The 22,877-nt window shown below is 52.5% G+C and overlaps 1 protein-coding gene across 4 annotated transcripts in view; it reads left to right on the forward strand.

Annotated features, from left to right (window-relative positions):
- LOC107401614 (uncharacterized) overlaps window positions 1-22,877 on the forward strand; it is a 54,099-nt gene that overhangs the window by 19,439 nt on the left and 11,783 nt on the right. For 2 of the 4 annotated variants that reach the window (XR_013046537.1, XM_076556504.1), the window contains exon 2: window positions 9,845-22,154. The gene's annotated coding sequence lies outside the window, so the exon portion shown is untranslated. The remainder of the gene's footprint in view (window positions 1-9,844; window positions 22,155-22,877) is intronic. The other 2 variants (XR_013046538.1, XM_076556505.1) reach the window with 2 other exon arrangements.

A 22,877-nucleotide genomic window follows, 5' to 3' on the forward strand; every position in this document is an offset into this window, starting at 1 on the left:
GCACCTATCTCCATAGCACCCCAGAGCCATGAGCTGGCGCTTGAGGCCCTGTTTCCAGGAATGTGGATGAGGCCAGAGGAGTCCAGGCCTGCTTTATGCCTACCTTCCTGGGCTACCTGCTGTGGTTGATCCAGGGTAAGAGCCTCTAAGAGTAGAGAGTCCCTTTTAGCAGAGTCTGAACCAAACACTAATCTTGATCATCTTTCATTTATTTTATTTTATTTTTTTTTTTTTTTGCTAGTCTGCTTTACGCTGCTCACCACCCCTGTTTTGAGTTTCTGTTTATCAATCAGAGGCATTTAGCAAACAAAAACCCTGGATGAGACATTTGGGAACCATCTCAGCTGTAGAAGTGTGTCTGTGGAAGGTATGCCGCCCAGAGCTGCTTGGCTTAGCGCTGGCCACGATGAGGTCCTTAGCAGAAGCTCACTCTCCTTGCTGAAAAAATGCTGGCAGTGTTTTTCCTTGTCCACAGAAGATCTATGGCACAGGGTTGGAAGGGTGGAGACTGTGTGGTGGTTACTTGAGGGTCTTCGTCATGCTTGGGACTACAGCAGACCCCCAAACAAGTGTATATCCTACTACTCCCCAGGCCATCGTGTGGAACCCAAGGCGAGCAAGAAAGACCAGAGCATCAGCGGAGGTGGTTCCAGGGCGGTGAACCAAGGGCACTATTTTGACAAGCATCAGGGTCCTGTGTATTGCCAGAGCATACCCTGGTCCCTGGGAAATAACAGGATTAAGCGTGTTTGTTTCCAGGGAGGCTGTCCAGGACATCTTCCCATGCTCAAAAGGCTTGTTTTGGCAACATTTATTTTTGGGGGGTGGGTGGGATACATATACACAAAAGAGGAGACACATACTTGTCTATTTTGCCCCCTGTTGGATTTAATATAAGGAGCAGGTAAGTGGGCTCTGGCGAATGGACGGCTGTGTGGACTCCCTAGGGGCATGAGGCTCTGTTTTTGCTATTCAATTAGGGCCGAGCCCAGGGTGGCCACAGTAGGGCCTCACCATTCCTCACGATGTCCTAGGCACAAGTGATGTGTGGTAACAAGGCCCACCAAACCTTCTTCAACGGCAGCATGCTCCAGGCTTTGTAGCAGTGGGGCTAGCCTCTGGCTGGTGACCTCTGTGTAAACCTGTCTTTCTGCTTCTCTCCAGTCCCCAGCAGGACACATCGCCTGCCCTGCCTCATCATATACAAGGTCCTATTGGAAGGCAGGAGGAGAGGGCTGTGGAGGGCTTTGCCCATCCGTGAGGGGCACCCTGCCGGGTGGATACTCCTTTCTGTCCAGGAGAACCTCCATGGGCCTTGAAAGAGGAGCATTGCTCGGGGAAAGGCCAGGCCTTCTAAGGGCCAGGCGGGCGACATCTTACAGCTTCCAGGCTTCGTTTTTATTTGCCTCGGTTGGATTTTCAGGGTTGTATTTGCATGTGTGGAGTGAAGGGAGAATTCTGACACGGAACTCAGGAGGCTGGGATGCCCAAGCTCACGTTAGGGCGTGGAGTTGGAGTATTCCGGGCTCTAATTTGTCCTTGTCTGCTACTCACTGTGTGACCCAGGCAAGTCCTGTTGCCTCCCCAGGCCTGTACCCTGAGCATTCCAAAGAGGAATAGAGATGCCAATCTCGGAGGGTGAGGACAACATTGTTGTTATTATTTTCATAAGCGATTATTGCTGGCATGTTGTCAGGGAGCATCCAGTGGCTGTTCTATAGTCATTATTGTAAATGAAATCACTATAGTTATTTATATATTTATCATTTAATACCTTGTGCACTGAATGGTAGGTTATATTCAGGTAACAGATCCCACCTCTGGTTTATTCAGAAAGGACACCAAGAAGTTGACACCCCAGCACCTTAGGGTTGGCTGGCGGGAACTCGCAAAGCCAGAGCTTTCCACGTCCCAGGGGATTTTGTGTGAATGTGACGACTACATGCATTGTGGATTTTGTATTAGGTATGGGAGATGAGACAGAGGTTCCCTTGGGGACTCAAAATGTGCTACCCCTTCACAAGGCAAAATGAGGTCTTCCCGGAAAATGACTTCAGGGTGCTGGTCCGGCTCTGAACTTTGTTCCCGATGGTGGTCCAGAATGGCCATGGCAACTTCCAGCATCCTTGCTAGAGATGCGTATAGGGATTTGATAGGAGAGTTTTGCCACTCTGACAAGTGACAGGTACATTTACCACATAGCTGGTTTGGGAGAAATTTTCTCCTGGCTCTTTGTTCCGAAAGACACAGCAAGATTACTTTTTTTTTTTTCTCTCAAAGCATCTTGTTGGAAGGAAAAGAAACCTTAAGGGCACTAGCCAGACTTTCTGATGTTACAGGGATGATACATGAGAAAAAGCAACAATTGTCTCCAAACAGAGACAATGGATCTTTTATATGGGCTATTTATTTTGAGGGCTGACCAATGTTTCACTGGCTGGGCAGTCATTAGAGTTCAAGCATTCGAGTATTGTGGGCCCTGGCCCCATAGTTAAGGGCAGAGGTTTACAGGGGGGAAAATGAAAGTCCCCTGAGCTGTGGTTCTGGGGAAGTCCCAACGCATGTGCCCAGCTTTCTTTGTGGGGTGCAGTTTAAACTTTGACTCATTCAGTTTTCTCCTCCTGTGATTTATTTCCAAAGGCCACAGGGGGTTCGTCTGCAGTCCTTGGAAAGGTGGCCAGGTTTTGGATGATGGGCCTGCTGAGGTTTCCCTTAGGCCAAGTCTGGTCAGCCTAGCTGGGCTTCAGAATGGAAGTGAATAAAATGGACTCGAAGAGGCAGAATCACTTCCCGGGGGCTTCATCAGACAGTGTGGGCCCATATTTGTGGTTTTCCAATGTCATCTCCTCCTCCTCCTCCTCCTCACATCCTGTTCTCAGATGAACTTGGGAGTGGCCTGTAGGTTGTGGGAGTCTTAACTGGAGTGGAGAAGCCCACACTGGCCCTCCTTTATAATCTCGACTATCGAAAGTATTTTGTGACTCGTGATAAACAAACCCAGTGTGTGGAACCGTGAAGACTGTCTTCTGAATTGTAGCCCCCGAGGCCTCTGCACCAAGGAGAGTCTTCCTAGCCTACCCTCCAAGGACTGATCTGGCCCAAGCTGTGCCTGGGGGTGGTCCACCTCAAAAGAGAGGCCAGTAGCTGAGGCTCACCTTGGGGATTCAGAGTGGCCTTGCTGTGGCTAGGGATTATATAGAGACTGCTAGAGAGGGCCAGCAGTATGCAGTTTTGAGGATTCCAAGGGGGACCCTTAGTCAGAGGACACCTGTTACTTTAAATGACCCTTAGTCAAGACACTTCTGCCAGGGCCAGTGCAGGAAGACAGACAAGGAACAGGCCCTGGCAGGGAACACCTACTTATTACTCAAAATAATTTTTTTTTTTGGTAAATGATAATATTTGTCTTCTGAGTAAGGTTTTATTTTTAAAAATTGATTTTGTTGGTTTTGTTGACTTTGAATGGTAGAAGTTCACAGCACCCCACTTTTTATATTAGTCTGTGCCTCCAAATGCCAAGCCAAGAGACTTTTAGGGAAGTCCAGACGTCCTTTAAGGCTGAAATGATGGGAAAGAATGAAATCTTGTGTTCTGGGCAGAAAAAAAACAACAACAACAAAACAAAACAAAGAACCCCTCTAAAAACATGGGTTCTATTCACTTGTTGGAGGACGCGGGCACAAAATGCAGTGTAGTCTTGCCACTGGATTTTGGCATCTTCTAGTTGGGAGTCTGGAAATCTCCTTACGATGCAGATGTGTGTGCACAGGTGTCTGGAATTGACTGTCCAGACAGCGGTGGGGAGGGGTTGTGAGCTGTGATGTCCATCAGGCTTGAGTAGGGTTGAGGGTTAGGACTTGTCACTGTGGTGGTAAAATGTACACACGAAGCAGACAGCCTCATGGGATATATTTTGATGCTGGGTAAATTTCCCCTTCAGATTAAAGAGGAATGCTGTCTAGGTGCTCTGGCTGTCTGATACTGGGCTGACTTTTTCTGTGAACCGCTCTTCTGTACTACTGGGATTTCTGGCCAGAGTAGTACTCAGCAGAAATATCTTAAATTTAGAATTTCCTTTGATATATTTAAGAAAGGTATTTACATCCAAATCAGGCTTTTATAATTACATCTTAAATTATTATAAACCATACCAGCCCTGCAACCTCCTTTCCCATACCTTTGGGCAATAAGAAAAACCGTGGCCAATCCTACCCTGGATTTCACAGCATTCGGACTTAACAGGACTGTTCTGACCTGGAGGGACTCATGAGCATGTCACAGTCCATGCATGCCAACTGCTGAGCCTTCCCACCGGGAGAAATGCATGTGGCTGGGGCCTATGGCATGCGGTCGCATCCGATAAGGACCCACTGACCTCCATGGTGCTCTAGTGTCTCAACGCCTCAATGACCTGCTGTAGCTATGGTGAGGCTTCTGTCTCCCGGATGGCGAGCTGAGCACAGCAGTAGTCATTTTCTGATTGTGGTGACACCGGGTGTCTGGGGAGGGGGGTACCGCCTCTTATGGCCATGTGATCCAGGTTCTCCTGCCTCTTTTCCCTTGTCTCAGCAGGACCCCCAAATAGCTGCCGGTTAGGGCTTCAGTGGCTTCTCTGCATTGTAGACTGGCAGAACAGGTCCCATTTCACACGGCGTAGGGACCCTTCTCCTCCCAGGGCCAGGCTCTTGGCAGCCATGCCAAGCCATTGCTGGCATGGATTCCCGGCGTTCTTGGTCGAGCGCATGGCATCGGAATGCTACCTGCTTTGTCTCTGGCGTCAGCTGGCAAGCAGTCACGTGGCCGTATGCGTGAGGCCAGAGCTAGAGACCAGAGACTCCTTCCCGGCAGCTTCCTCCTAGCTCACGCTGCCTATCCTCTCCTTGGCCTTCAGCATGATGACTGTCTGAGCAGCCAGAAAGCAGTACAAAACAAGCAGGCAGCCCAGGGAAGGCCAGATCTACACGGTCTGCCTGACCACCCGTTACCTGAATCATCATGGACAGAAAGGCCCTTAACATGTCCCACGTGGTGAGGAGTTTGGCCCATGGGCAGTGGTCCCTTTACCATCCTCAGTGGCCGAGCTGGCTCTGAGGTACCTAGGTGTCTGAGGAAGGGTGCCAGATCCCGCTCGTGAGCCCTTTCCATACTCCAGACTTAACTGCATTTCTATGTGAGTACCTCTGATGTCATATAAAGGACCCAGAGTGACCCGGGGCTGAGAGAATTGGCCGAGCAGATCTAGCCGGGGCAGACACCTGTAGCAGAGGGTGGCGGGATCTGATAAATTTCAGCAAAGTCCACCCCTATCAGGCCCTTACCCCTTCGGGCTGTTTCAGAGGGCTGCATCATAGGATTGTGTCCCCAAGGCAGTGACAAGGAATGGCTTTAGTTCCACTGAGGGATCTGAGAGGACACCCTGGCACCACCCTGGCACCCCTTCTCCTCGTTCTTGGCTGCTTGGTCCCTCTGGGATCCTCCTGGCTCTCCCAGGCATTGGGTACTGAGCACAGTGCTCAGCACGAGGTATGCTTTATGCATCCCATCAGCTAGGAGACGTAACCCTCCCTTGTTAACATGGGTGAGAAAACGGAGCCTGGGAACAGTTTTGTGGACGCTTAGCTAAATTCAGACCCACAGTCCAGACTCCTGGCTGCGGCAGCTCTAGCCTCCATGATTAGGATGGGTCACTCGAAGAACCCTGGTCAGGGGGTAGCTGGAATGGGAGCCCTGGCTCCCCCAAAGGAGAACAGCCGAGTGCCGGCCACCTCCTGCTACTCCGTAGAACCCAGCATAGGAACAATGCGGCCTCTATCTGGAGCAGTTCGGGCAGCCTGGACTCCAGGCCCCTCCGAACGGCTTGGCTTGCCAGGCAGTCGCAACATGGCGCCAGGGCCACCCTGCCCATCTACAGGGCTGGCTGTCGCCTGGGCAGGGGCTGGGCTGGTGTTCCAGGCGTCCTCAGGCTAGCTGCTGAGTGGTCAGGCACTGTGGTATCCTCCCTCCTCTTTCTGTCGTCCAGCCCCCGCCTTTTTTTTTTTTTTTTGGTGGTGGGTTTGGGGGCCCGGCCCACCCGCCTCTGCCACGTCTGCCATCCTCCAGGCACCCACGAGCATCTTTCGAAAATTCCCGGTGGGCGGGGCCGAGCTGTAGCGGCCGCCTCTGCCCCCCCCTCCCTAGGAGCCAGTGCCAGATGAGAGAGATCAGGAGACAAAAGTAGCATTTTCCTCGTCCTCCTAGGCTGGCAGCAGGGCCTTCCCCCAGCGCCACTTGCTCCTGGCAGTCCTAACCCCGGGTGCCAGAATAGCCAAGGCCCAGGCCAGGACCTACAGACTGATGGATGCCAGAGCCCAGGAGGCCCAAGGGCCTGTCCGGCAGAGACTGGCACCTGGGGACAGCCTTTTGGCTGGTGGGAGCCCTCTTACCCAGCCAGGGCAGGGGGACATCGTTTTCACTTCCTGGCTTTTGAGAAAGTGACCCTGTCCTTCAGTTCCTTGGTAAGTGACCTTCTCCCCTTCTCCTGCTGGGGACGAGCAGAGGGCCCTGCCATCTTGTGCTCCATGCCTGATATGTCTCCTTCCCTCTAATTGGCTTAACCCAAACCCCAAATTCTATTTCAGAGCCCCCCTTTTCTCTTAGTCTTGAGTGAAGCGGGTGCTGCCAAAAAAACTGCAGGGAAGAGACAGAAACCAAGCCATTTATTTTTCAGATCCAAAGCGATGGCTTTCAAAATGATAATGAAAACACACGTTCGTTCGGTATTTCTCAGTGGCAGCGTGTTCGGTTAGGAGCAGAATGAGGGCTGGAGGAGGCATCAGTCGGCACAGCCACCCTTCCTTCCCTTCCTGTGTCGCTTTGTTGTTGAAGGGGGTCTTATTATTTCATCACCATTTTTTTTTTTTTAACTTTGGCAGTACCAGGAATAGCAGAGGGGAAAAATCCAGAACCATCGTAGGGTCCTCCAGCAAAGGGCGAAGGCAGGGCTGGCCGCACGCAGGAGGGAGGACTTTCGTGTCCAGGAACAGAGGTTCTTTTATTCTGTCCCGCATCCCTGATGCCACCATTTCCACAGTTTAGGGATTTAGTTCTTTCTGCCTTTCGTTTCGTTTTATTTATTTATTTATTTAAAAAAGAAGAAAGCTTTTCTTGGCTGACAGCTCAGTGTGGGGAAAAGCTGGGGTCTTGCACTCTGCTTTTTAAGCACTTGTTTTTAAGGGTTTTTTTTTTCTTTTCTTTTCTTTTTTTTTTTTAAATTTTGAGGAGATAATCTGCATCACCGTAAAGTGCCCAGCTTGTAACCACCTTGCCAGGCTGGTCGAGAAGTGCCCATGGGCACCAGTCACCAGGCAGACCTTTGAAGAGAACGCCAAGTGGTTCCCAGGCCTGTCTAGACCCTGTCCCATACTGGTTCCTCACCAGCATAGTTGTGCCAGGCCACACAGAGCCTAAACTGTGGCCAACGGGAGCCCCTGAAGACGTTTGTGTAACCCGCCATGCCAGTGCTGCCCGTGAGCTGAGTTAGTGGCTGTCTGAGTTTAGTCCCAGGCCCCATCCTTTATAAAAAGGTGGCATGTGCAGAGCTCAGTTGCCTGCTCACCTCCACCCTCTGGCATGCTGACAAGAGCGCCCCCGACCACAGCCCGGTTCTCTGTGTGTGAGGGTAGCTGGGGTCTTGATTTATGGGAACTGGAAAATCCTACGCAGAAAGTTCCACTGCACAGGAAGAGGAAAATTCCCAAGTACAGATATCTTTGTTCCCCTAGTGCAGAGGCACATGGACTCTACGTGTCCAGGGGCTCGAATGCAGCCGCCACCGGAGCACACTCCACCAAATATGAAAACGGAGCCCAGCCCGGCTGCTTTTGTTCTTAACGCTAGGCAGCAGTCGATACCGAAGGGTTTGGGGCTGCGGAGACAGGCATGTATAGCTGAGATAATTAAAACATTTTCACGATTATGACAGCCACATTCTGCTGCTGCAAGCTGGAGGATTCATTCCACCCAAATATTTAGCAAGCATCGGATAAAACACTAGTGGCAAAATAAAAGTAATATGGGGGAAAACAGTGTAATATATTTCAAAGGCAAAAGCATGGCAAAGAGGGGATTAAGCAAGGGAGAAAAGGGAGATGAGCGGCTTGAAAGAGTCTGCATTTTAATAGCTGCCCGCCCCTCACCCGTTGTCTTTAATAGTTAATGTAGGTGACGATAGCTCCAATTTTAAGTTCTGGATGGATGTGTGGTAGCATTTTTTGAGCGTTAATTCACCTTTTTGGACAAGATGAGGGAAAGTAGCAGGAAAATAACTCACATAAATATCTTCGCCGTTAAATTAGTACCTTCTACTCTGAGTAAATTTACCCACTACTCTTAGTGTATGTCTGTCACACTGTCCTTATGTGCCTGGGAAAATGATGAGTATCCACTTGCCACCTTAAGTTTTAAATTTCACTAGAATCAGACCTCCGCTCCTGTCCCCCAAAAGAGTAAAATGTCATACTGTTTTTTTTTTTTTTTTTGTTTTTTTTTTTTTTTTTTTTTAATGGGCACAAAAACCTCAGCTCTTTCCATGGTACCCATTGCTTTTTGACAGTATTTAAAAAAAAAATAGAAAGTACCACGCAAAGCGCTTTCCACATCATTGCTTCTATATAAATTCCACTATAGACAGAAATTATACATTCTCGAGGCACAGATGGGCTGGTCTGTCATTACCACTGCCTGGTACTTGTTGGAACACACGGCATATTTTAATTGTGGAGTCAACAATTTCGAAGAACTGAGGTCAAAATAAACAAGCTGCATTTGTGTCGAGAAGCAAACTTGTTCCATGATCTTCTGGAAGGGCTGACGGAGTGCCACTGCTTTTTTAAATTTTTGCTCTCTGTATACACATGTATGTGTGCCGTGTGTGTGTGTGTGTGTGTGTGTGTGTGTGTGTGTGTGTGTGTGTAGGCATTTGCACACCATGGCACACGTGGAGGTCAGAACACAACTCGGTTCTCTCCCTCCACCGTGTGGCTTCCAAGAATTGAATTCAGATTGTCAGGCTTGGCCAGCAACACCATTACCTACAGAGTCAGCTCTCCATTTCTGTCCCCATCTTTTAAGATTCCAAATGCCCTGTGTCAAAGGTCCTTCCATGTTTTAATTAATTAACCAATTTTTAATCTCATTTGCTACATGAACACTGTAGCACCTACCCTTAAATTCCAACTTGTGGGGCATGGAATTATTGATATATCTTATTAACTATAAGGAGGTTCAGCCTCTGGCTATTCTGGGTCACCATGCATGTAATTATTTTGATACCTGCATGGAAAAAAAAAACCCAAATAATAAATATTTCAAATGGTCGAAAAGTACATTTAAGTCCAAACTTGAAAAAAAAAATTCAATGGGTCAATTGCATAAAGTAGGTATAAATTAAAAAAAAAAAAAGTCTCAGCAAGCTAAGGAAATGCAGAGTGTATTGGGCTGTATCACCACACTAGAGGCCAGAGCACCTTTACAGCCACAGTAATTTGCAGATGATGATAACTGCTTATTTTGGGAATTGTGTACATGTGATGATGTAATCAGCTCCAAGCTGCACTTCGCCCCTTTCCCGTGTGTTAAGCACTGACCTCTGTCCTTCTGGAGTCGGATGTGGTGTTCCCTGCCTGCAGAGAGCATCTGAGGCTCCTGCATTGGGAGAGAGGAAAGGAAGGGCCTAGCTGCACGTGTGCGCGTGCATACACACACACACACACACACACACACACACACACATCCCCATCCCCAGGAGCTCCAGCCCCCGCATCCATTTGTTAATAGAAGTACTTTGTTGTGGCTTGTTTATTTGAAGGCTTGTACCTGTTGGTGGAGATGTCAGAGAACAGTGGAAATGGAACGCTGGTGAAATCCTCCCCAGCTGGCTAGGAGTGGTGAGTCCTGAGGGTCTAACCTCTTCATGCTTTTCCCGTGGGTCTGTCCGTCTGTCAGCGGCTGCCTTGGAGTCAGGGGAACGTGTGTCCCTGGACTGGGCACTGTGAGGGCGAAGAAAGCGAGAGGGTGGCAACAGTGTTGTGTCAATCACGGGCATGGCTTCAGGACTGTCTGGACCAGGGGTACAGTGGCTTTTCACTTTGGGAAGAGCACATACTCGGGGAGGGAGACAAGTTGGGCTGGCTTTGCATTCTGACTATAAGTCATTTTACTTTCCGAGCCTCTATTTCCTTGTCTATATAATGGGAACAGGAAGCAGAGGCCTAGCCAGCACCAGAAATCTTAGTTAATGGAGCATGCCCTGAACCAGTACTTTGGAGCCTCAAAACATTCCCAAAGCAGGGACTCCCCTCTCCTTTCCACCACGAGAGGTGGGAAAATCAAAGAGATTCAGCCAGCTGAGCAGTTAGTCAAGAATCAGGCCCCATGGGCCCAGAGTCCCTATGGGTCAGCTACAGTTTTTCACTGGTGTGTGCCCCGTACATGTACAGGTTAGAACATGGATGTGCAATGAGGTCTTTGCAGAGAAACGTGCATACCTTGTGTGTGTGTGACATGTACACACATTACGTGGGTGTTTGTATTTTCCCAGTGGCTAGCGTTCAGACCTGGCCCAGGTACCCGGAATAGATGGACATTTTCCGCCAAGGTGGGCGGTGTCTTTCAGAGACTGTCTCTTCTTCTTCAAGTCGACCCTGGAGCCCTTTGTATACCCTCGCAATAACTGCAGCAGACAGCCCGGCACTATCCCTAGGGACCTGAGATGAGACCCCCGACCCTAGGCTGGGGAAAGTTGATGTAGGGAGGGGTGGGGTAGAGTCAGTCCCCAGGGCCGAGACAGTCAGAGGTAGTCATCAGACCCAGGCAAGGCCCAGGCTGCCTTCTCCTCCGTGGATGGGCAGCTCCAGGCGCCGGCCATTTGCAGACCTGGAGGAATGAGAGTGAGCCTCTGGGCCCGGCAGAGGAAATGGCGGCCCAGAGCGGAGAATCTAGGAAGGCGGGCCCGAGGGCGGGGAGCTGCCCGGAAGTCCTGCTACTGCCGCTGGTCAGCTGCTAGGGGCCTTCTTCCAAGGAGCCACCCACAGGGCCGGGCCTTCCCAGGCAGGTCTGTGTGTGTCTACACGCAGGCTAGGCTCAGGAGAGGGCTTGCCTGCCGGGAACACTGTACAACTGAAGGGTTGGACGAGGTGGGACAGAAACCCAGTGCACCTCCTACAGGCCTTGGAGCTTGAGTTTTAAAAAGAGGGTTACAGCACCAATCTCAGGCCCCGGGGGAAGCTCGTGTGAGTTCTTTGCTGGGACGCCCATGAGTTGTCTTTATGAACCTCATTGTGTCCTCGTAGGAAGATCTAGGAAGCCTGAATTTTTAAGTGAGGCACTTGTTCACTTCAGCCTCAATGTCCCCCCTCTCTAAACGAGAGGACATGGACAACACGGGTTCTTGTAAAATTAAATATCTGTGATGTGATGGGCCAGATGCGGGGGTGCTGATGGGTAGCGATTGTGGGTGGACCACGGAAAAGAGTCCTTGGCATTGGGCTTTTTGACTCTAGGCTTCTGAACTTTGAGTTTGGGTAGGGGATGCAGGCTGGAGCTGGGGTGCTCAGGAGGTAGCCTGGCCACACTAGTATGTGTGGGAACCTCTGGCCCAGTTTCCTGGGCGCCCAGCCCTGCCCGGGATTCCTGGGGTGGGTGTGCCTATGCTTCTGGCTCAGGCGAGGGTAAAGGGATCCTGGGATCCTGCCTACTCTTGCCCTGCCAGGGCTCATGGATGAACCTTACCTGGGCCTAGACTTTCAAAGTCCCTGTTAGTAGCCTGTCCCATCTGCCAGGTGCTAGCACATGTGATCTTCTGATAAACCCCTTCAGAGTCCAACATGGCTGCTACCAGAGGTCTTAGTGTCAGGGAGACATACTCCATCCAGCCTGGGCCTTTTCTGTGAACATAGAGGGAGTCTCCCAATGCTAGTACACTGGCAGACTTGGCACCTGAGGGCTGGGGCATGGGGCTCTCAGGCCTGCATCCAGAGTACTCTAGCACCCTGGGTAAGCTGTGCCCCTGAGATGTGATCAGTCTTGAACAGGTGACCCTCTGGGCCATCCAGCTGAGGGGCCAATGCCAGGCACCTGAAAGTGGGCAGTCCCAAGGCCAAGCATGCAACTCAGACCTCAGCTACGTGCCAGGGTAGCAAAGGCATGGCTACTCTAGCCAGTGCCCAGCTGCCAAGGGAAGGGATAAGACCAGGTGGGCAGACCCAGGCAGAGACCTCCACACCTGAAAGACCCTGCCTTGGCCCCGGGTGAGAGTGTGGCCACAGTAGGCTCTCCCCAGAGAGCACCAGTGACGGGTGGATATCACAAACATGTCTTAGTCTGTGTAACTAGGAGAACTGATTTTGCAGAGCACCTACCAAGTGCTAGGCCCAGGGTGGGACTTCTCATGCATTTAAAAAAAAAAAAAAAAACATGTCCATTAAAAAAAAAAGTGTCCATTTTTAACTCCTATCTATCCAATTGGATTTCATCTCAACATCTGACCAGAGCCCATGCTGAACTAGTTAGAATGTAAAATAAACAGAACACGGTTCCTGCCTTAGTGGAACAAGTCCTAGTCTAAGGAGGGGTGGATGTCAACTGTTCTGTACAAGAAAATATAGGTGCAGAGAGGCTGAGGAACTTTCCCACAGTCACACAGCTTGGGTACCAGAACCCTAACCGAGGTCTTCCCCATGGCTGAACTGAACAACCTGGCATTGGACCCCTGTTTATTTTCTGCCTGTTGGAGGCTGACCTTGCCTGGTTCTCCTCAGACACCCGACACCAGTAAGCATCTTTCCTTTAGCCTGGAGGGCTGCTGTAGAAAGAAGTTGTCCTGGCCATGTAGGTTTGAGGGTGCTGCAGACATCTTCCTGACAGAACTACCATTACCCCTACGCCGGAGTCTGCAGGTCTGAAAGGGTCTAGGACATTGCCCTAGTTCGTGGTCTCCATGCCTTCGCGGTCTGAGGTGCTGTGGACCACACGCGGGATGGCAGCGGGAGAGAAGGAAGGAACATGGTATCACCGTTGTTCCTCACGGCCCTGAGGCAGGGAGCTCCTTGGGACTGTGAGCCTGTGTCCCAGGTCATGGTGGGTTCATAAAAGGCCAGTTCTTTGTGGTGAATAGGGACTGTGCTCCACATAGGGAGCCAGGAAGCGTTCTAAGACTCCCAGCCAGCCATCAGCTGGTGTGGCCCGTGCTGGGGACTTGAGTCCCCAAGCCCACGGAGTCTCTTGCATATCAGACTTGCGCCGAGCTCCCTCCGTTCTTCAGGGCCACATGGCACAGGTTTTGGGCCCTGCAGCACACCAGGCCAAGTGTGCCTGTGCGAGGAGACCCACCAGCACCATCTAGAGTACAATAGAGAGGACCATGTGCTCTCTAGGGGTCTTGCCCTCCCCCCACCCCGTCCTAAAGTACCAGCAGGCCTGAGGCTCACAGAGCACCAATGTGGTTGGCATGGCAAATGCAGGTATCTTCAGGAGGGCCACGCTCTCACTAAGATGCCGTGGGCCCGGTCCCTTCTGAGGAGGCTCGGGTTATGGGCTTGGAGCACCTGAGGAATCCAGGAGACTTCCTGGAGGTGGTGGACCCACAGCCCCGGTCTTTTCCCTAAAGCTGACCGTCAGGGCTATGGCTGCAGGGCCCCGCGCCCAGCTCTACTCCTGCCACGTCCCAGGGCTCCCTGCCAGGCGCCACCGCCCCCCCTCAGCCCTGTACAGGCCACATCTGCTGCAGCAGCCACGCCAGAGCTCCACCTCCTATCCTGTCCCCATGGAAACCAAGGGGGGGGGTTAGCCACTGACTGGTTTCCATTAGAGCAGCCTGCTTTTCTGGAGCCCTGCCCCTGAGCTTCAAGGCCTCCCCAGAGACTTCTTCCTGCATTTGCTGAGCACCACTCAGTCTGTGCCAGGGAGCCCAAGGGTCCCGGCCTTGCCCACGCAGGCTGGCTTACATCAGGGGAGTATCAGGTGGGTCCAGGGCCCTGCCAAACGCTGGGGATGCTTTGGGTCTTGGCAAGTTACGGTATCCGTACTTGGTCTTTCCTCACTGAAGACTGTCACTACAGAGATTTTTATGGCCCAGAGAACCTGTGTGCCTGAGTCAGTCGTGCTTGGATTCCAGAACTCCCACCCAGCCATAGAACCTAAGGGATCTCGGACCCTTTTTCTGTCTCCGGGCCTTGGTTTACCCATCCGCAATATGAGAGGGTCAACAGCTTTACCTGAGTCCCTTGTAGATGTACTTAAAAAGGAAGGAAAAGAGGGAGGGAGGGAGGGAAGGAGAGAGAGAAAGAAAAAGAGAAAGAAAGTGGATCCATGCCGGTGCTGGCTCCTCTAGGTTCTCAGGCCCGGGTTTTGTTTGCTTTCAGAAAGGGTTTTTAAGGCAGCTTGGTCATGGAATGTAACAGAGACGGTGGCTGGAGAGGCCACCATCCAGCTGGAGTCCTCAGCATCTGTTTGGCACCCAGTGACCTGGCTATGAACGCAGCGAAAGGAGGCTTCGGTCCTGCCAGAGGGTTCTGCAAACGACCGGAGAGGTTTCCGGAGATCAGAAACGTAGGCTGAAAATGAGATCCAGCTTTTAAAAACTCAGTGGGTTCATCCCTAGCAAGGTGGGGAGACCTGCAAAAGGGTTAACCCTGTAAAGCTCACCCAAGGGCCGTCCGTGTCTGTGGTAGCTCCACCTGGCTGGCCTCTATACTGGTGGCGTGGTCGCATGCTACCCTCCTTCATGGCATTGGGACGCTGCATTAGAGAGCATGGGCGTAGTTATTGGCACGGGCCCTGGGGGACTGTGGGGGCAGCCTCCACATGGGAAGATTGGCTCCTGGCTGCTTGTGAGGGCCCGTCTCGGGTGCTGGTACTGCAGAGGCTACCGAGTTTGTACCCGTGTTGGTCCCACGCTAGGACCGGAGCTGCCGCCATCAAGGCCATCTAAGCCATTCAAGCCAATGGCATTTCCTTCTGTGCCTCAGTGTTTTCATCTGCAAAATAGGGACAGCCACTCGAACTCAGTGTGAGAGCTAGAGGGGAGGAGGGGTCAGGGCTGGATTAATGGCCGCAGGCAGCGTCTAAATGGTATCAGTGCGGGGTCCTTTAGATGAACAAAAGAAACCACATGTTCCAATTGCTACTGCCCATGTGCTCAGGCACCCTCTCTTGATGCTGTATTGGTTTCATTCCCCATTTGGGTGCCACCCCACCCTAGGCCACCTGGGGTTACCGGCCCATCCCGGTGTCAGGGAAAGAAGCCCATGAGGATGCTGTCTCTGCCTCCAAGGATGGCTGTGATGGCATTTTCAGTCTCCCTGAGCAGGGAGGAAACTTTGATGGGAACGCCGGCCTCTGGTGGCTACCGTCCAGCAAGTAAACATAGCAACCTGATAGCTGTGGGCCCAAAGAGCTGGAGAAAGCAGCATGTAGGGCCTGGCCTGGACTGATTTAGACATCCAGGAGACTAGGAAAGCGTAGGAAATGAAGGAAATTTCCCCAGGGAAGGGAGAGACAAGATAGAAGAGCTTAAGTGCCCAGATAATTACGAAGCATGACCTGATGATTTACCGCCAGGCGGGCTGGCTCCTCTGACGGCCTCCACTGCCCGTCCTTCTGGGCCCCCCATGCCCTAGAGACCAGCCATGGGGAAGGCAGCGAGGCAGTGGGCACTGCCCCGCGCCCAGCCTCCACATCATCTCCTGGAGTTGCACTCCATGTAGGCTTTTGCAGGAGGCACCGTGAAGGGGAGGACCAAGCTTCACTCTGTGCCGGGCTCAGACATCTGGTATCCGGGTGGCCTCGGAGAACTCCGACCTGACCCAGCCCCTTCCTATAGACCGAGGAAAGGGGGCTGTGCGATCAGGCCCTCACAGACAGTACCCTAGCCTGTACCTCTGTTCCCAGTTGCAGGGACCTTAGTGGACAGCTAAAAAGCAAGACCGCTGCCTGCCCCCCCTCCCGCCTGAAAGAGGGCTCCCATCCGTTCTGACTTGAAGGCTGGTCTCCTTAGTGGACCGTTTATTGTTGTGGTTTGTTTTGAGACAGGGTCTCACAGTCTAGTTCTAGCTATCCTGGAACTTGCTGTGTAGACCAGATGGGCTTTGCACTCGCAGAGATCCACCTGCCTCTGCTCCTGGAGTCCTGGGATTAACGGCGTGTGCCACCATGCTTGGGATCTCTTGACGAGCCTTGTGGCTCCACAACCCTTTTTCATTTTATTAGGGACCCTGTGTCACCACCTAGTCGCCACCTCGCCCTCTACTCATCACTTATACTGTGGACTTGCAGCCCTCATGGTCCTTCCCCCACCCCATGTCTACACTGGCAGCTCCTTGGGCAGGATGGCACTAACCACTCATGGTCTTACAGCCTGGCTCGGGTGCGAAGGAACTGAAAGGAAGGTCCCCATGCCTCCAGGAGCAGCAGCACCTGACTGGGGCCTCTCCCAGGGACTCTTCTCCAGTGCCACGAAACACAGTGCCCTCTAGGGTCGATCCATGTGTATGGAACTACGGCGGCTGGGTAAAGGTGGTTTTCTAACACTCAGACTGGCCTGAGTGTTCCTGCAGACAGGATGGTCCCACTGCAGCTACCTTGTCCCTCATCTTCCTGTTTGTCGTTCACCTTCTGGGGTCTGTGATCAACATATACAGTATGTCTTTGTCCAGGAAGTGGGCATGCTGCAGCCTGGGTATAGTTGTATAACAAGTGTGCACGCGGACTCATTGTGGGCCGGTGGGTGAGAGCTGTGTATCCAGGGGCCCATTCCTCATCAGCCTTGGGCCACAGTGTCCCCGTCTGCCTCACTCTAACTCTGATATTGGCGGGTTACTGGAAGGGTCTAGCGTCCAGATTTGCAGCAGCTGCCTTGAAAGCATTCCTGGGCTTCAGCCTGGGACCCTGCTTCTGAAGTCTCCCTAGCGATCAGGAGGACTGACCCACAAAGCTGCAGGTGTCTGTTGTGTAGGTAAGACACTAGGAGCAACCACCCACTTCCCCAGGCCAGATGCCATGTGCTGTCACCTGGCGGGCACGAGTGCAGTGCCCAGCACAGCACAGCCCACCAGGTTCCTGGCACATGGGAGGCAGGTGGACGGACGGACACACACATACACACACACACACACACACACACACACACACACACACAGAGAGAGAGAGAGAGAGAGAGAGAGAGAGAGAGAGAGAGAGAGAGAGAGATATGAGTTGTATGCCAGGCCAGACATGGCCTCTGCTTTCTTTTTTTTCTTTGTGTCCTAGATTCTGGTTCATGAATGCTGTTCCTTTTGCACTGGAAAAAAAAATTAAAGTGACAGAATTAACCATCTGTCCAGAGAAAAACTGACCCTGCCTAAGTTACCTCTCCATGTACCAAAATGTGTGTGATGTGGAAGCAGTTGGCACCGTCCGCCAGCATGCACGAGGCTCTTAACAGAAGCAGACACCATAGAGGCTATAGAGACCAGTACCCCCCTGGTCCAGACAGCTGATGACCACAGCAGTGATGCCACTTTAGGGCTGGACCCTGGTGTGCCAGAATGTTCTGAGATCTCTTCTCTGAAAACATCTGAAAAGAAGCCAGGACTGGTTTCCCCCGGAACCGAGGCCTGTTAGGTTGGCGTCACAGACGCTGGCATCATTTGGGAAACTTACCTAAGCATTCCAGGTGGGAGTGCAGATGGCCTTGTGCCTGGTGGTGGCTTGATTTTTTTTTTTTTTAGAATCAACTGGACATTAGTGGGAGCTGGCAGTTGCTAGTGGGAGACTTCACTGAGAGTGCCTGGTGGATGGGGAGGAAGCTCACACCTGGTATAAGTAGCTGCTCTTAGATACGAACGTGTAGCTCAGAGAAAACAGGTTCCTGGAGGCCACACAGCCTGGGAGATTCTGCTTGGCTACTTGACTTTGGATAGAGCCGAACCTCTCCCAGGGACAGCCGTTCTGCCAACCTAGATGGGTGTTACAGGCCCACTGGACCCTGCAGATACACCTAATTGTATGGTTGTGAGTCCAGGTAGAAATGAGGCTGGGGTAGGGCTGGGCCGGGCCTCCAGAACCTTCTGCCTCGTGTTTGGTCTGACAAATTCAGCATCACCTGGATGGGTCATGAACCATGAAGATGGTCTAAGCTGGCCCTGCTATACCAGTAACTATACCATGGAGCATAAACTCTGAGGGGCAGAGGGGCAGCTTTGGGAGGCTCACCAGCCTGAGAGGGAGCAGTGCACCTCTGTGGTTTATTCAGAGGCTCTCTTGGCAGATAATGAAGTATCTGTCACCCTTGGATCCCAGTGGGGTCCCCCTGCCCGGGTCCCTGGAGATCACTCGGTTTTGCTGTTTCATTGTTTCCATGGGCAGAGTGGGTGAAAAACACACACACACACACACACACACACACACACACACACACACACACACACACACACACAGGGCCAATGTCCGAAGTTAAAGGGAGCTCAGCAAAGCCCCTCTACAGCTGGGCAGCCGTCAGAGCTTGCCAGCTACATACAGCCAGGTGCATTCTAAGAGTGCAACCAAGGCCCTCAGAACCACTTTTGGGCTGCAGGCAGGAGCTCTGTACTGTCAGCATGGGAATTGTATGACTCCCTGTGTCCAGAGTGGGCCCGAGGTGACTTGCCCAAGTGTGCAGCCTTGGCCACTGACCCCATAGGGCCATGTTCAGCCCCACCCAGGGTCTGGTGAACATCTCTGTTTCCCATGGCTGAACTTCTTCATCCTGTGTCAGCTGGCCTTGTACCTGTGACCTTGTCTAGTTAGAGACATGAAGTGGTGCCGTTGAGAAAGCAGGAGGGCCGGGCGGCGATTGGTGCACGCCTTTAATCCCAGTAATCGGGAGGCAGAGGCAGGCGGATCTCTGTGAGTTCGAGGCCAGCCTGGGCTTTACCAAGTGAGTTCCAGGAAAGGCACAAAGCTACACAGAGAAACCCTGTCTCGGAAAAAAAAAAAAAGAAAGAAAGAAAGAAAGAAAAGAAAGAAAGCAGGAGGGCTCTTCTTCTGACTCTGTGGGCACCCCGCCATCTCGCTTGTGGAACTTCCCTTCTTTGAGCCCGAGCAAGCGCAAGCTTTACTGGTTCCAACGCCACTAAGGTTCTTTTCCTAGGGAGGCCTGGGAGCCCAAGAGTTGGGTCCTGCCCGTGTCCTCCTGGTGAGGTTAGGACACAGGGTTGCCTGTCCAGGCTGCAGTATCAGGGAGCAACAGACAGCTGTTCTGAGATAATTAAATTGGGTAATCTGTACACCGTGGGCTGAGAAGTAGAGGGGTTTTACTTTCAGTCCAGGCTAGAAGAGGAGATGGGAGGGGTCAAGCTGTCAGGTAAGGATTGGAATGGCCACGAGACATTCCCTTCTCAAGAGGTAGGGTCGGAAGCTTGGACTTAGCAGCCCCGGCCCTGGGCTCTCCTCTGCCCTCTTGCCCACTAGCTTCTCTGGGGCCTTCAAAGCCCTGTGTGGATGAAGAATAGCACGAAGCTCTTGTGGGCTCTCAGTTCCACCTGCAGATACTAGCGGCCTCTGGAGATGGAGGGAGCCAAGCAGTTCCCAGCGGGCCTCAGGGTCTAGCACATCAGTAAGGAGCTCCCAGCGAGTCCCTCTAGTTTCTAGGTCCTCGAGAGTTCAATGAGAAATCACTCTCTGCAGGTAGTGCTGTAAGCAGGGTGGTGTGACAATCCTCACTGCTTTTGGCTGGTCCATGGGAGAGTAGCCTCTGGTCCTATGGTGACAAATTCTGGAGAGGACCACAGTCCTAAGAGGATACCCCGAGCCTTCTTACAACCCAGAGCTCATGGAAGTGTGGATGCCTGAACCCCTGGCGGGCTCAGGAGGGCAGGAAAGAAGCAGGCAATTCTGCCCAAGGCCAAAACACCCAAGAGACATTAAGAGGAGGGGAGATTCCGGGAATCATTCTGACCAGGTCTGACCCCTGGTCTTGGTATCCATTTATCAGTCCTGGCCTGTCCCCCTTCCTGGCTCTTGATGACTACTGAAGTTACTTCTTGGTAATGCCCCAAAGTCCTGTTTGTACCTCGTAAACCCCAGATATCAAGTGTCATTCCCAGAGTAAGGCAAAAGATGGGACACTTGTGAATGCCAGGCCCAGGGATATATGCTAATCCATGACATCCTTGTCTCAGAGATCCCAAGTCTACATGGGCAGTACAGGCATTGTGAGGTGAAGACTCTCGGGGCCTGGTACTGTCTGACAGTGTAGGCCAGGGTGGTCCGTGGTAGTAGGAGAACATTCTGGCCATGGGGAATTGTGGCCGCCACGGCCGGGCTGGGGTGAAGGGGAGATCTTAGCCAGACACTGGCAGCCGAGCCCCATGAGCCCTCCTTCCTCTATAGTCACAGAGGACTCTAGGGTAGGGGTTAGGTCTTCTCTGTGATCTGGCTGCCTAGGAGCCATGGCAGGGAGTTGGTTTGGAATGTGGTTCCTGGCCGGCTGGAACTGGTTAAAGCCAAGCATGACTCTCTGGGCTGTTGTCTGTCTCTTGTGACCTGAAACTCCAGGCCAAGGCCACGGTGAATGGTGTGTGGGTCTTCTTATCTGGAGATGGCTGTGGGAGGGACCAAGGCAGAGAAGGTCACACTACCTCTGACCCTTCTCTCTGTCCAAGTCACATGGCCTGCCAAGCTGACATCTCTGGTTTGATTTCCTTATGTCTTGCAGAACATGGCTGCTCCAGAGAGCCTCCTAGGAAAGTGAAAGCCTGTCGTGTGTACCAGAAGACCCCGTGGGACCTCAAACACAGGTAGCCATCTGCCCCACTTGGGCAGAGTTCTCACTCCATCAGAGACAGCCCTGGATAGGATAGTGGACTGGCCAACAAGAATCCACAGTCGCTTTTCCGGAGAAGACGGGACCGGTCCTCTCCTCAGAGGCTTTACCTGGTGCCAGGCCTGGCCCCGCCCCCAGCCCGTCCGGGGCTCAGCCTGGCCTCCACCCAGGGAGAAAGATCCTTGCCCAGGATAGGACAGGGGACAGTGCCAAGGATTCCAGGCCCCTGCTTCAGCCCTGCCTTCTGCCCCGCAGGCCGTGATGACCTGACTTATCCTCTTGAAGCAGATGGAATCCGGCAGGGACAGATTGCCTGTGGTGGAGGGCAGAATTAGCTCCGAGACAGCCTCTTGCAGCCCAGTGACACAGTAGGCACACCCGGCCCTGTCCTCCAACCCCCCCACCCCCCCCCTGCACGTTGTCATCCAGACTGGCTCCGTCACTCTTTAGACCTCAGTGTGCTAGTCCGCGAAATGGGCCGGGATACCCGCTGGTGGAGATCCAGGGCTGTAAGTGACCCCCTGGATACCTGTAGCTCAGAGGAAAGACCCGGTCTTTGGAAACTGCAGGTTCCCTGAGGTGGCAGACTGTGCTAATTCGCTGGATCCAGAGTGTGGCCCCCGTCCCAGCTCTCCCTAGCCTCCCCTCAGCCAGCCTCAGCAGGCTCAGCATCTGCTCCTCCGTTACTCAGAGCCATCCAGTTGGGAGTCTGTGCATGCTGGTGATACTCAGGAGGGTAGGTTGGGAAATGGTATCTGCCCGTGTCCAGTGGGTGAAGAAGCCGTGATGGTTTCTCTCATGATAGGGTGTGCAAGAGGCCTCGTCAGTTGGGATGACCTAGCCACTTGGAGGCCTGGACCTGCTGTACATCACTTAGGTAGGGCAGGGGCACCCTCTCTGCCCTTGGCAGGCTCTCTATGCCACCCACCAGAGGTCCAGTGGCAGCAGGTGTGGCCAGAACTCTGAGGTTCTCTGGCATGTCATTACCTCCAGGGACGGTTTCTGTGTGTGGCTCATCCTTGCAGCCTCCAGGTCCTTGTAGGAGAGGCAGGCTCAGGACTTTATGAGATTTGAGCCCCAACATTTGGCCGTGAGGCCACATGGATAAAATAGTCTCCTGGCCTTGAGCTACCCTGAGTTCCAGATGTCTCCTAAGCTGTGCCAAGGCCTTTTGGGGGCCCTTACAGGTTGGTGTTCATGGGAAAAAATATAAATGCAAAAAGGGTGCCCATGGATGTACCCCAACATCCAACTAGTGTCTCTTTCCTTCTAGGCTTCAACCTCTCCTTGACGGTTTTCCCAGGTGACTCTTGAAGCTCAAGGATCATGTCCAACCCAGGTCAGTGCAGTGTTTTGGTTGTTTATGGAATTCAGGGCCACCTACCCCAACTGTCCTGGATGATACTGCTGTGGGTCCATGCAGCCATGCAGACCTGGAGGTTTCCATATGCTGGGTCTTGGCTGGGCAGTCTCAACTCCTGCCAGCCTCTTTCTGGGACTCTAGGATGTCTGGACATATCCAGGGGTATCCAGGACACTAGACTGGGCCATCTTTATGCCCCAGCTACCAAGAGGGAGATAGAACAATGAGATGACCCCAGGGCATGTGTATTACCTGCAGCATCACTCAGGGCTCCATGGTAAAAGTCCTTGCTTCCTCTGCCATGGATACCTTGCAGTTAGTTATAACCGAGAACCTGTGCACTTGGGGCCTCTTGTGCTCAGAGGTGGCAGCCAGCCTGGAAGCTGTGCTCACACTTGTCCCCGCCGGCAAGGGGCCAGATGCCAAGTACAGCTTTGGACCCACCTAGATGAATCTAGATCCAAGGCATTGGTGTGGCCATGGTCAGGGGCAGTCTCATCTCTCAGGGTGCAGGCAGGGCCCCCACGCCATCTTGTATAAGCCAGGGAAACCTATATTTGGGCCTGGGACCCCTCTGCTGTGCATTGGTTGTATGGGCTGACACACACACACACACACACACACACACACACACACACACACACACACACACTGGTCTCTGTGTCTGCACCTGGGGTCAGGGATGCTAGCCAGTGCCTG

The sequence above is a fragment of the Peromyscus maniculatus genome, chromosome 20, assembly GCF_049852395.1.
Source record: "Peromyscus maniculatus bairdii isolate BWxNUB_F1_BW_parent chromosome 20, HU_Pman_BW_mat_3.1, whole genome shotgun sequence".
In the NCBI taxonomy this organism is placed as follows: domain Eukaryota; kingdom Metazoa; phylum Chordata; class Mammalia; order Rodentia; family Cricetidae; genus Peromyscus; species Peromyscus maniculatus.